Source organism: Physcomitrium patens, chromosome 22 (assembly GCF_059467195.1).
Source record: "Physcomitrium patens ecotype Gransden chromosome 22, ASM5946719v1, whole genome shotgun sequence".
In the NCBI taxonomy this organism is placed as follows: Eukaryota; Viridiplantae; Streptophyta; class Bryopsida; order Funariales; family Funariaceae; genus Physcomitrium; species Physcomitrium patens.
In genome coordinates, this window is record NC_143431.1 from 3,287,354 (window position 1) to 3,303,564 (window position 16,211).

The following is a 16,211-nucleotide window of genomic DNA, read 5'->3' on the forward strand; positions in this document are numbered from 1 at the left end:
ATATTTTCAAGTATAAAATATTTCAACTTGCATTGAAATAATGTTACTTATGATGATTCTTAAACCCAATATATTTTATATTTATAACTGTATTTATTCTTACTTAAGTATTGAGATATTATTATTTATTTGATTGTCATATATTATAAGAGTGCATTTTTTAGTGTTTATTCAATTAATTTTCTTCTATTTATATATAATTATGATAGAGTGATAAATATCAAGAATTAGCTTGATGTAATTTGGTAATAATTATAATATTATTTTTGTCTTTTTAGAGCATAATTTTTTTATTTATATATCTCAATATTTGATTTTTTAAAAAATAAAATCCTTAACTCTAGTTTTAAGTTAAAATAATATATCATTTGAATAATTATATTTTAGAATTAAATATCTTTTGCAAAAAAAAAGCCATATAAATTTTCATGTATAATATTTTGTTTCTACTCAAAATACTTGCAATAACATAGCTATGTCTTTTAAAAATATAACATGCATAATAATTATTTAAGTAAAAAAATATATAAGTTTTATTTGTAATTTTATTAATAAATTTTATAATTTATATTTCATATTCTTTCTAATTTTATGTATGATAATTTTATTTTTATTTTACATATTTAGAAAATATGCTACAACATATAAATTATAAATTATTCTAAAAACATTGATTTTTATTTTAATTTATAATTATAATATTATGTAATATTTAAAATTAACATATATAGTTTTTATATAATAAACCTTTATATATATATATATATTAATAAACATCTATGTTGCTAGCTACAAAAAAGGTATAAAAGTTTAATTTACAATTGTTAAGTCTGCAATTGATCACTTCTAAAAACTTATTGACCAAGAAATATATATATATATATATATATATATATATATATAATAGAATTTTTTTATTTTTATTTTAATTAGTAAATATAATTTTAATTTATTAAAAAATTAAAATAGCTAAATCAAAAGAACTTCAAAATAATTTATATTTATAATGGTATTTTTTTCTTTATTATTTTGAAGATATAGGATCTTTATCATATTTGGAGAAGTGCATTGTGAAAGAGCAACATACAATTATCTATGTTCAAATGTTAAGATTCAAAGATCTATTCCTACGTTCTTTAATATTTATCTTTGAGATTTGTTAATAGTAATTATAAATTCTATTTTTATTGGAAATTTTCTTTGGTAAAATTTGAATAGAATCTTTATAGATGATGGACATAATATAATTCTTGGAAGAAAAGCCAATTATTCCTTGTAGTCTTGTCAAGGACATGAATCTCGAAGAAAGAAAATTCTCAATGTACTCTTGTGTCACTGAAAAGAATTAAAAAGTCACTCAAAGATGATATATTATTGAACTAGAATGGCTATTACCAAAGACAAGAAGACTAGAAAGTCTTGGAATAAGACTAAGGACTAGAAAGTCATTGATAAGAGTGAAGAAGGCTTCACTCTTGCCTCCATATATACTCTTAACTAGGAGTTACATGACGATATCCTATAGGACCTCTAAAACGTGTTGACTTTGCTAGCCACATGTCTTAACTTGCAAAGCAAGTTATCTATGTATGCACCACATATTTAGCTTGTTCTACAAGCTACTACATGGAATTAACTTATTGGCTAAGTTTCTATCCTATAACTACATCTAAAGTTAAAACTGCATCTATGAAGCTTTTAGGAAGCTTCTCTAAAAGACTTTATGAAATTAATCTATATTTATCTACTTCTACCTAATTATATAAGTAACTATTGAGATAAATGTATTTGTCCATGACATTATTTTCTTTTCTAGAGACGAGTTCTACAAACAATGATCTTCATATGTTGGGGAAGTCTAAGATGCGACGAATTATAAATACCACATATTCGATCTTTACTTTCTTTGAAGATAATTGATAGGCCTTTTAGCCATCCATAGTGTTCCCTACTAGGACAAGAAGACTACCCTATTATTTGGTTGTTGTTGAGGCCTTTGTAACTTCCTTCAAATAAAATATTTAAAATACCATGAAGAGTTGTTCCTACCTCTAATAAAATCACCAAACAACGAAAGTCTCTTCTAAGGTCGTGATACCAAACAAGTTGTATCTTGCCATCTATTCAAAGAAGGATATGTCATTCTTGAAGATCTTCATCTTAATTTTGTCAACTTGAAGGTTGTGACAATCGCAATATCTCATCTCGTAAGTCTGCAAATGAAAGTTCCTGAGTTAAAGCTACTAGTTGTTGATTCTCCATCTGCTTAGTATTACAAATACACATAAGCTACAAAAAAATATAAAAGGTAGAATGTTATCTTCCTTAATCTTATTTCTTTTATAGCAAAGATTTTCTATTCTTCATCTTAGTTTTGATGGATTTTGTTGATAAAAAGCTTCAACTGTCTTTGTTCCATTTGTAAGATTCTTTGATGGCTCTCATGTACATTTAGTAATATCATATTCTTACTAGTGAATAAGATATTTTAACCTATTTTGGCACTACCTTAAGTCTAAGACTTCTTCTACCTCGAACTCTTGATTATTACCCACTTCTGCAAGAGAAAGTGGCATTTGTCTTCTTTCAAAAATATTCATTGTCTTATACGACTCAAGAAGGGACACACAAAACATAGGGTGGATCTTCATAGGCTCTAGTAGATGTAACCAATAAGCAACAAGATTGATTTGTTCACAAATAAAAAAAGGTTCCAATCTACGATAGTCCAACTTATCACAAGGACAAGTAGTCTTAATATTGCGACAAAATAACCATACCTTATCACCTATATTGAATTATAGTTGCTCCTTGAAATAAGCATCCATATTGGTCTTTTGTCATCTTTGAGCTTCTTTTAATTGTATCTTCATTGTTGCATGTAGATTTGACAAATGATTTGTTAAATCTTCCGCCGCAGGATTACGAACTTTTAAAAAGTCTAAAGTATCAAGTCATGGATGATAACCATAATTGGTAAAGAAAGGTATTTGTTGAGTAGAAGAATGTAGTAAATTATTGTATGTAAACTTTGCTAATGGCAAAACAATTGTCCAATCATCTTGATGATAATTGATGGTATACCTCAAATACTGCTCTAAAGCATGATTCACCTCTTTCGTTTGTCCATTAGTTTGAGGATAAAAAGCTAAAAAAAGCTTTATATCCACTTTTAGAATCTTGAATAGGATTTTCTAAAATCTTAATATAAATTAAGTCATCTTATCTGATATAATATCTTTTGGCAATCCATGATAGCGATAGATATTGTCAATAAAAAGCTTAGCTATTTCTTCACCTGAAATAGATTTTATACATGATATAAAATATACCATTTTGGTGAAGTGATCTATGATTATAAATATAGAGATATATAAACCTGAGATTGAAAGATCCGTAATAAAATCCATAGAAACAAAAGATCATGTTTGTTATGAAATTGATAATGGTTGAAGAAGTCCATAAGGTTGATGGTGAGGAATTTTGGATCTTTAACAAGTATCACATCATTGTACAAATTCTTTGACTGCCTTTTATATTTGAGGCCACCAAAAATCTCTTGATATTAGCTCCAAAGTCTTGTTATATCCAAAATGTCTGATTGCTAGAAAATCATGATGAGCTTCAAAGATATGTAATCATGCCTTGCTTTCTAGAATATATAAGCAATCTTTGAAATATAATAGGTTATTCTTGAACTCAAACTTTGAAGTGTCATAGGACTTAGAGAAAGTATTCTTGATATCATAAATAAAAGAATCAGAGGACATATTTGATTGAATTTGCTTGATAAAGGTTGAATCAACAATCAATGTTGATTTTATTGCTCAAAGATGAAAATGCTCAAACTTCGAAAAAATCATTCTTTGTTGATCAAAAGATGCATCTTATTCTTTTGGTACAAAATAAGAATGACTAAAAAAGGCATCTAATAGACCTTATTATTTTTTGGATCGATAAATAATCTTGAAATTGAATCTTGATAATAACATGCTCCAAAAAGCTTCATGACAATTCAAAACATATACTGACATGAAGTACTCGAGGTTCTTATGATCTATATATATGATAATTGGACTTAAAGCACCTTCTAGATATGATGCCATTCTTGAAATGAATCAATGATTGCAAAGAGATTTTTGTCATGGATCTCATAATTAATCTTGATTGTTTAAAATTTCTTAGAATAGAAAGCTATTAAGTGGAGTTTTATTACATGTTTCTATTTGTGACAACACGGCACTTATAGCAAAGTCTGATGTGTTTGTTTTCACAAAAAATATCTTGGAGAAGTTGACACAATGTAAGATTGGTGTAAAAATGAACTCCCTCTTTAAAGCATTAAATGATGTTTGTGCTTCTTTATTCCACTGAAGTTTTTCTTTATAAGTCAAACGTGTAAGAGGAGCTACACCTTAAAAAAAGTTCTTGATAAAGATTTGATAGTAATTAGCAAAGTCCAAAAAGCATTGCACATCTTGTACTATTTTTGAATCTTCTAATCTATGATAGTTTGGATATTCTTGGGATCCATTATAAGGCCTTTGTTGGAAATGATGTACCCTAAAAAATCAACTTGAGTAGTGTAGAATACACACTTTTCTAACTTGGCATATAATCTTGCATCTTTAAGTTTTTGTAACATATAATGAATATGAAGTTCATATTCTTCTGTATTCTTAGAATAGATAAGAATTTCATATAAATAGTAAACAATAAAATCATCTAGAAATTCACAAAAATATCATTCATAAGATGTTGAAAAGCAGCTGGTGCATTCTTGAGTTTTAAAGAGATGACATTTTATTCAAAATATCCATACATAGTTTAAAAAGCAATCTTTCCTTCATCTTTTTTTTTTATATAAAAATTAAGTTATATACAAAAAAGCAATCTTTCCTTCATCTATTTTAGTATAGATCTTTCTTTGATTGAGTTGGTTAAAAAGTCCTAAAATCAAAGGCAAAGGATACCTATTTTTGATTGTGATCTTATTGAGTCATCGATAATCTACACATATCCGTAGAGATTTATCTTTCTTCTTCTCAAATAAAATAGGAGCCGCAGTTAGAGATTTAGAATGGCATATGAAGTTCTTTGCCAAGTTTCTATCAATATACTCTTTTAATGTAACCAACTCATTTCGCAATAAGCTATAGATTGGTAGGAATGGTAGTTGAGGTCTTTTTTGTAGATCAATTGAATAATTATAAGATTGATGCTTTAGAAGAATATTTGTATTCTTCTTTCCAAAAATGTCTTGGAATTCTTGACATTGGCTAAGAGTACTACTTAACAATTTTTTATCATTAGAAATGAGCGTAGTATAAATAAGAACAGATGATCTTTCTGTTGCAGCATGCATGAAAGCTCTTGCACCTACAAGTAAAGATTTAGATATACTAGACTTATGTACTTCTACTTCTTTAATTCAATCTTGGATTATACTATTAGAAAAGTTAAGGTTACGAGAAATCCAATTTATTTGAGAGTTATATTTTTCTAATCACTATAATCCTAAAATAACTAGATTAGAGGGAGATCTTATTACATTAAATACTACTATGCTGTTATGATCTTTAATTGTTACATCTAAAGGAACAATCTTATGGATAACATTTCCAAAAGACAATGAATGATCATCTATGACTTCTACAAGTACAGATTTAGTTTTTTTGACTAAAGATATTTTTCGATTTTTGATAAAATCTTTGTTTATAAAACATGCTGAGGCTCCTAAATTTAATAAGAAAAAAACTTTGTGATTTTTAGGTCCTAAATATACATCTATTATAAAATAAGGTAAAAGATCTAAGGAGAAAATAAGACCTTTACTAGGTATTCCTTGTGATTCGAGCCACACAGTCCCTATTGTAGCTGAAAAAACTTGTTTTCCAACACATTATCTTCTTTGATAATTGTGCACCTCATTTTGTAATTGCGTTGTTTTTTTGGACAATGTTGAGCACTCTACTTAGCTTCTCCATAATATAAATACAAATCCTCTTGTCGACGTCGAGTCTTTTCTTGCTCCATGAGAGGTTTAAAATGTATCATATTAATTTGCATTAGTTTTGGCCTTAATGAATATCTTTCATAAAACTTAAAAATTGCCGCCATTACTTGATTTGTTCCTCTCTAGCCAAGTATTTATTCTTGATGCCTTTCAAATAATTGATTATCATATACAATGGCTTGAGCAATAAATTGTTTCAAAGATTTTGCTTTTGACATTGTTAATAACAAATCTTTGATGCTATCCTTCAATCCATATCAAAATTGATTGATAAGTGCTTGTCATTCTAGTCCACTTTGCAAGCAAGGTTTTGGAATACAATAGCATATGTGGTGGTTGATTGTGATCCTTGTTGTAAAGATAAGAGTTTGATTTCTACTATTCATTCTTAATCACTTTCTCCAAATGTAGCTGTAAATACTTTTAAGAATGAATTTAAATCATAAAAAAGTAGTGAATCCTTTTCCATCAAAGGTGCAAACTAAAAAAGAGCACATCTAAATAGAAGTGCACCTATAAAGCCAACTTGAGCAAATCCATTTGCATATTGGAAAGGATGTAATCTTAAGTAGAGTTTATCTTGTTGTAAAAAATCCTCAAAATTTTGATCTTATTCTATCAAACTTCTCAGGCATAGTAATTCTTACTTCTCTTGAACTTATAGATGCAAGACCACTTGAATTTGGTTGTGAGGCTAATTGACTTGTTTCTTTCAATTTCTTAACTTCTTGATGTAGACTTTAGACTTCTTCCATAAGTATAGAAGTAGTACTTTCTTAATTGACATTGGTGATGGGTGAAGTTTCTACCTTAAGAATATTGAAAAGCTCGTGAAGATTTGCAATAGTTATAAATCTATTCTCGCTTCCACTAGGAGTAGCATCCTTGATCTTTCCTTCCATGGAGAACTCAAAAAAATTCCAAAAGTTAAATTAGAGGAGGGTAATCCGCAACCTTTAATAAAAATTTCTACCAAGAGGGATAATCTACTCTCTTTAAGGAAAAGATCAGTGTTAGAAAACAAGATTTTTTATTTAAAGGTGGATAGTTTGTAACTTTCAAAATACAATAATAGAAGTAGAATAATTCACTCACTTCTAAAACAAGATAAAAATAATATGTTAGTACTCTTATCAAAATGTCAAGGATATAAATCTCAAAGAAACAAAATTTTCAATGCACTCTTGTATCAGTGAAAAGAATTAGAAAGTCATTCAAAGATGATATATTATTGAACTAGAATGGCTATTTCCAAGGACAAGAATACTAGAAAGTCTTGGAATAAGATTAAGGACTAGAAAGGCATTGAAAAGAGTGAAGAAGGCTTCACTCTTGCCTCCATATATACTCTTAATTAGGAGTTATGTGGCGATGTCCTATAGGACCTCCAAAACGTATTGACTTTGCTAGCCACATGTCTTAACTTGCAAGGCAAGTTATCTATGTATGCATCACATAGTTAGCTTCTTCCACCCACTACTACATGGAGTTAACTTGTCCCACAAGCTACCAACATGTGATTAACTTGTTTGCTAAGTTTCTATCCTATAAATACATCTAAAGTCAAAACCACATTTATGAAGCTTCTATGAAGTTTTTCTAGAAGACTTTATGAAATTAATCTATATTTATCTACTTCTACCTAATTATATAAGTAACGATTGGGATAAATATATATATATATATATATCCATGATAAGTCTCTACATAAAAATCTTGCTTCTATAATTTAGTCACTAAGTTGTGTAATAATTTCGTATATTTTTTATAAAATTCTTGACATAGAGCAATATTTTGCAACAACATAATAAGACATTTGATCTTTAGCTCCAGGCAAAATGGTGGCTATATAGATAGATTTAAGTTATTCAAATACTTAATTAGATAATAATTACCATATTGAAACCCTCTTCTATATTTTTTATAATTGCATTCAAATAGATATACAAAACTTTAGAAAATTTCTCCATTGCATGTTTGTTTAGATCATCAACATTATAATTTTGTATAAATAAAAGTAACTTTTTGGTGAAATATTCATCTTCAAGGTTTTTATCTTCATCTAATTATAAATAGATAGCTTAAATTAATTCATTTGATATTAAACCTATATTCATATGTTTTAGAAGAAACATCATCATTTTTAATTGATCTATAATTATTGATCCATTTCTACTCTACAAATTAAAAATATTCTTAAATATATTATATAATAATATTGTATTATAAAAAAAATCTAAAAATAAATAGTCTTATATAATACATATCTTTAAGAGATTTTAGTAAATAAATGATTTTTATTTGATACACCTTCTAAACACATATTTTTGGTCAATTTATATACTTTAATATTAGTCCGAATTTTTATCATTACAAAGAAGCATCAAAAATTTCTTTTCTTAAGCCTTCATTGATAATAAGAAGAATTTACTAAATTTATCTACCAAAGACTATAATAATTCTTCCAAATAACTTATTAGTACTATTTATATCTTAAAGAGTTTTATTGATTGCTTTAACATAATAGCAATGTTGCATTGGTATCTTATTCTAAATGATAAAAACTATCTTTTTTAGTACATTTGAATATGGTGCATTCTTTGTAATATTACAAATGAAATCTTAAACAAGATGGAGAAAATTTTTCAACATAAAGTATGTAGTTTGTCCAACACTTAAAATTTATATTACAATTTTAGAAGAAATAATATATAAAATATTTTTTTCATTACTTCAATACTTCATTGCTACTATATTGTACACAAATGTTTTCTCACAATTTATTGATTCTTCCAAAAAATAAAGCTTCTTAAGATTGTGATCTACAAAAGTAAGAATATCTAAATATATAGTATGTTGTAAGTCCCACAAATTAATCTTAATTGGTGGATTAATTAAAAACATAGTTTTAAGTCATTTAATTATAAAAATATTAAGATTAGAAAGTATTTTTGACTATCCAAGTATTTATTATAATTTAAAAGTATTTATAAGTTACAAAAGTCTTATTAGAAGGAAAGTTATAAAAATAGAGTCTTAGTAAGTCTTTGAGGCAATTATCTTAGTTAGTTTAGTATTTTTTTATTGTTAAGTATTAAGAATTAATTATTGAGATCAATATCTTCATTGGCTCTCTATCTACATGTATTACTTATAAAATCCTATCAATAATTAGTTAGTAGTTAGAAGAAGCATGAAAAAGAACTTCATATCTTTTTAAATAATTATATAGAAAATAGGATTTTTAGTGGATTTAAATTAATTTTATTACTATAAAAAATAAAAAATATAGAAAAATATAGTCTTATATGGATATAATTATAATAGAAATATTATAGGATTTATTTAGAATTTACTTAGAATTTTTTATGAATTTTTAGAGAAAATTTTAAGACTTTGTGAAAATTGAGTTTTACCACCCTGAAAGCCTTTATGAAGAAATGAAGTAAGATTTGGAGGCTATGCAAGGTGTCTAGACTAATTGGATTTTTTTTGAACACCATGGTGAAGTCAAAAATCCAAAAAAATTAATTTTACTAGTAGAAAATATGAGGATTAGCAGCTAGTGTAGTCCTTATAGGAAGAGAGGTACACAATTCCCATATGGGTTGTAGCACCTTGGATGTAGGTAGGAAGATAAGACTAAGGCCTCAAAGCCTCTTTAGACAATCCATATACACTACTTATAAGCCTTGGTGAGGCTCGAACTCATGATTTCTTAAGCAAGTTATCTTTGAAGTAAAAACTATTCACTAAACTTTTTTATTATTTACATTCTATCTTTAATCTATTATAATTTATTCATAGTAACTTGGAATTACATAATTTTTATATCATTGGAAAGATTAAAAAAAAATCTATTTAAAAATATATTTTTTATTTTTTACATTTATTTTTTAATAGGTAAAAATCCAATGAATAGATTGTGACTTAGTATTGGATGTTTTAATTACTTGATTTTTTTTCTTTTATTTGTATTGTGGCTTTTCTTCTTTGGTTTTTTGCCAATTTCTTACTTCACTTTATACCACCAATTACAAAGAACTCTTAATTGATGCTATCTTGTAATTAGGGTTGAGAAGTGAAATTTACACTCACATGTGTTTTTCATCATTCAACTTTGCTACATGTTCTTCTACTATTTATTTTAGCTTGTCACAATTCCATGCCATATACTCTATAATTATTTGATTTGTAATATTTTTATTCTAGTTCTTTTATTTTAATTTCATAAAGAAGATATTATCTATAATATAATATCTATCTTTTTATTGGCCTTTCAATTCTATAATTTTGAATCAATTGATAATTCACATTATTATATATATTTTTTTAAACTTATCCCATAGCTCTTCTAGATGTATAGATAAACATTAAAGAAGAATAATAGCAAACAATGTTCTTAATTACTTCCTTGTTTTCATTATGAAAGCCTCTTCCAAGCAAGTTTCTATTCTTTGTCATCCTCAAACAATTCCATTTCTAAGCATGCATTCTTAAAACTTGGTTGCAACATTTTATTTGTAGTATTTAAATCTTCAAATAAACATGGTCTATTTACCACCATTAGAAAGAATTGAAGATAGAATCAACAAAATATAACCTTCTAATTACAAATCTAAATTGACTTATTATCTATTTCTTTGAGGTCTTTTTTGTATAAAATATTGTAGAAACTCTTGAGACTTGTATTGCCAAGCAACCTCCAAAGTTTCATATATTTCAAAAAATATTAAAAAATTTGTTGTTGTTTATTTTTCTTTCTTTTTTTTCTTTTTGCATCATTATTTGGATCAAAAAGTACTTAATGCATTTCAAGAAAATATAATATTAATTAAATCACATTTATAATTTCTTCATGTATTTTTATTCCAAATAAATGTTACTCTATCTCTAGAGCTCTAATATATTATATATTAATATATATTACTTAACCTTATTCTTATCATTTCTAATTTGTATTTTTGTACAATCATGTCCTTTATAGATATACTTGTGAATATATTTCACAATATAGACTAAAGTACAAACTTCAATATTGATATGATAATTATATATTTTTCTTCAGAATAAGATTGTATGAAACAACATCTTGGTTGTCTACAACATGATTGCTAATATTGAAAGTTCCATCATTATTTCTATGATATTTGAGATAGATATTATCACCTATTAATGTTACTTTTTTATATCTTTTGAATAATTCTTTTGGCATATTTCATCTTTTATATATAGAACTTATATATTTCAAGGTTCACATGAATCATAAATCATATAAGTACTAATTGCCTCAAATAATAATGGATTTTTTTTTTTAATAGGAAACTTTACACAAACAATTCTATCAATATTGGCCAAATCTTTTATTTTATTTTTTTGTTCAAAAAAGACAGAAGTGCATATATGGAAGACTTTACTTTTGTAACTTAATAGTATCCTTTCTTGCAAGTACATGTCCTAAAATGTGATGTTATAAATAAATTCAATTAATGGACAAGACTTGAGTTTAAATACTCTTGCTATAAAGTTGAGACAATTTTCTAGATTTTATCTTGGAAAGAATGTACTTGAGATTTATGGCCATTGCAAATTTGTAACCATTGTACCAAATATATTTGGATATTGAAAGTACCAAGTAATAGCCATAGAATCTTAAAAAATCTCAAATTGGTTTCTTCTACTTTTAATATGAGATGATGAAAGAATTATCTTTTGTCCTAAATTTTGCATGTTAATTTTTTGATTTTACACATTTTCAAAAATATGTGGTAATCCTTGATATATATATATCTACATATAATCTATCTTCATTTATATTAAAGCATCTCAATCAATTTTATTCTATTGATGTGCAAGCATCTACAATAAATTTTTATAATAACTTTCTATGTCATAAGATAGTCAAGTATTCATTATATTGTAGAAATACTTAATATGAATAAAATTTTATTTGAATAATATATGCAATGTATATTTTTTTATTTTTATATTTATTGGAATTTATATCTCTATATTTCATTTGGTTATGCCATCCATGTTCTTTGCATGAAAAAATAACATAGTAGAATAGCAAGTATGCAAAACACCATTCATGAATTTGTTGCAATATACTTCTTTTCTATTAAACAACTATATCTCTCATTCCTTCTACCTTTGTTCTATTGCACAGCATAATAATTGCAACCTCATTAGAAGTTGAAAGTTTATAATATCTTTTCTTGATTTCTTTATTAAAATAAAGATATATGTATATATCATCACCGTTCACTCTTCTTTTTCTTGCTTTGGACAATGTTTCATAAGTTTGTCAATAAAATAGAATAAAATATATGATGTTCTTTTAAATATTCTTAAAACTATTATATTGTTTTAAGTAACAAATTGCCATTACGTGCCATCTTTGCTTCATATGCATATCAAGATCATAAATGTAAAGTTGCATATAACTTACTTCTATACCTTGTTCTAATATAAGAGTATCCATTTGATGCCAATGCTCTCCAAATATACAAAAGCTATATAGACCATATCCTTATAATTTAGTATTATTGACTTTTATACTAAGAGCAATAAATGCATATACAACATTATATTGTCAAATAAGCTTTTGAAACTCCTTACTTTATTCATCTTGCCCATCAAGTATTTATCTAATTAACAATAGAAGATCTTCAAGAAACAGAAGTTCAACAAGTTCAACAACCAGAAGTTCAACTTTTCTAAGAAGACAACATGTATTAGATTGTAGATTTAATTTTGTTGATGGCATAGTTTGCTCATCCATCTAATAGAATACCATTCAATGTGGATATTGAACGTCCATATTTTTAACATTACAACAACCTTCCAATCTTTTTCTTTCATTATGATGTTAATGAAAAAATTGATCTACTTGTTTACTAGTTTTTATAATTACTTTAAGCTCTTTCTTGATTTTTTTTGACGTTTTTGGACAAGTCCTCTGAGATAAACTATTTCGGCTCTTCTTTATGCTCAATCACGTTTCCTATGCTATTATTGAGCAATTTTTATTTAATTAGTTTTGATCATTGTCAAAGTTAGACCACTAACAACAATACAAGTTCAACCACATAGACTGAGTAAATTTGTTACAAAAAATAAAAAAAACAAACTTGTAAGCCTCAAAATTGTTTTCCAATAAAATTCCCATAAAACCACATTGCTCAAGTATTTGAACAAGATTATATAATACCTGTAAAATAAAAAAATAAGCACATACAACTTAATTAATTAAATTATAATGCCACAATGCTTTGACAATATGTTATAACAATACAAAAATAAAGATCTTATATCTATGTATCCATATTAATCATGTTTAAACATCTTTTTACAATGACTTATTATAAAAAACAGGTTAATTTTTTCAAAACATTATATTTTACAAACCAAAATGAATAAAAAAAATAAAGAAATATTTAGTTTTTTTTATTGAAAATTATTTATTGCTTTATATATACAAACAAATATATGTATGTATTTACACATATAAAGTTGAATATAGAAAATTTTACATGAAAGCTGGAAATGAAATTCCAACAATTAGGTTTTTTTTATAACAGTTGTTGCTGTGGTTGAAAATACTTTTGAAATTCCAATAATACCATATTTCTCAAGATTACATAGTATCTGTCAAACAAAAATGATAGTAGTTAGAACTTGAAAAATATTTACTACTTTACACACACAAACAAATATATGTATATATTTACATGTATGAAGTTGAACATAGAAAATTTCACATGAAAGTTGGAAATGAAATTCTTAAAATTAGGTTTTCTTACAACAATTATTCCTCTAGTTGATAATATTTTAAAAATTCCAATAAAAAACCACGTTGCTCAAGAATATTGGTGAAAATTCAAAGGTGCTTTTCAATCACTAAAGCATCACATTGAAGTAGCAAAATCAAAGCAGATTTTATTGCATGAATTCCATAAGCTCAACACGGATTTGTTCTGTACAACACATGCTCAATAAGTTCTTCAATAAAAACCTAATTATAAATAAAAATGAGTGCATGAAATGACTGAAAGTTATAAATAGAGACCAATGCAAAATAGTTTTTTGAAAATATCGTCTCAAAAAATTCTTGAAGATGCTAGCATGTTTTGGTCTACCTAGTGATAGATGTAGTGATATTGAAAACACAGTGAAGACACCAACATGTTTTGGTCCACCCAATAATAGCTATGATAGCTGAAAATTCGTATACCCTTTCAATGAGCTTGGGGATGCAATCTATGAAAGTAAAGCACAAAAACCATAGAAGAAATAATTGTATTTTATATTATCAATAGATGATTCTTTATTAGTATTAACCTAGTGTTGTATATCTTATTATTTTAAGTTGAAATAATATTATATAATATTATCATACTATTATATTAATATATAATACTTAATTCTATTATATAATGTTACTATTCTATTAAACAATAATTTTTGATAATATACAGCTAATTGTGATTATGGTTATTATTATAATAACTATGATTACAGTTATTACATTTATTATAATTGATCATTATATCAATTCAATTATACAGATCAATTATATCAATTATATTGTATACATAATTCTCTATTAGTAGTGTAAAATCGATATTATTATCACACGGTATTTAATATTTTATAAAAATTCGATAATACAAAGCTTCAAATAATAAAATATTTTTATTATTAGTAGTAATATTTTTATTATTAGTAGTAATATTTTAATATAATAATATTATTAATATTCAGCTAGTAACGGCTGACCTAGTGTTGTGTTTATTCTTAATGCATTCGTGAGTTGCGTAAGGTACATACGTAGAGCTTCAACAAAGATGAAGAATGACAATTAGCTCCACATATTCGAGCTGAGCTGAAATCTTTATGGTGAAGAGTTTATCTTAAGCTTGCAAGGAAGCAAGCTGCCATAGCATAGAACACTCGTGTAAAACTCCAGCTACCGCACATCGTAATCTATGGAATGATGGAACTCGATAATTGCATAAACCGATACAAGTTGAGTCTGTCAGCTCCAGTTACAGTCGCTATTGCACCAAAACAAATCTTGAGCACTCGTGCAGTTTCACCGAAAACTATTTTTTGATGTCGTCAAATTCTTGGTTGAAGAAATTGATTTTGAGGTAGCTAACAAGCTTGATCTTCACAGTCCTGGCGACGACGCTTGCTATTGTCAAGTTATAATGTAAGCTCAATATTTTGATATTGAGGCGCGGTTCTCCTTTTTTTAAATATTCAGAATTGAGAGTAAGTGTATCATGAATGCTGATGCTTTCTTATTGCTGGATATTACAGAAAAAAAAACGTTACTATTTCTCATGTGCTTTCCCAGCTTTTATCGTTGTTTCAGCTTGGATTGAATAATATTTTCCCTCACTCGCAGGATCTAGGTACAGAAGAATTCAAATAAGATACTTTTTGTCGACTGACGAAATGGAGAGATCATCTGAGAAGGAAAGTTCAAGCCGGAGTTGGCCCTCAAAAAGGAAGTCGAACGATTTGAGGATCACATGATCAGCGGTTAGATTGGTGTAACGCATGCTGTAAGACTTTAATTCAGATCTTGCACAACAAAAAATTGGACTACGCAGTGAAAAATCAATATAGTTTATGATCCAATAGTGATTTATACAACAATCATAAACATTCCTAAACAAATGAGGACAAAACAGGCTTTTAGACACCCTCACTAAATCCCAGTTTGAAGAACCTGCCCAGTCTGTTGAATTGCTGATTACTATTCCACATTGCGGATTCTTACTTTTCGCTGAGGTTCTCAGAGATTCTCAACCTTTCCAGATTATCTAGGGTCATTTCTGTGCAAGGGAGCTCTAGTTTCTCCTCACAATGCATTGACGAACAGACGAAGAATGTAGACGCCGCTCAGTCCGGGAAAGTCCCAAATGAGCTGTCTTTGTTGTGACAGTCGTAAATGGGTGCAGCAGATATCTGAAGTAGTCTTGTCTCGATTTAAATTAGCTTAGCAATTGCTTGTTCCGTGAGTACGGTTGAGGGAATGTGCATTCCGCGCACCTCCGAGCCTCGCCAAAGTGTTCAGGTTCAGATTTGAAATTTTGGCTCTACATCAAACCGTCTTCGTGTTCTCACTTGCGCTCACTTGCGCTCACAGTGCTCCTCACTTGCGCCTCGTGTTCGATCACAA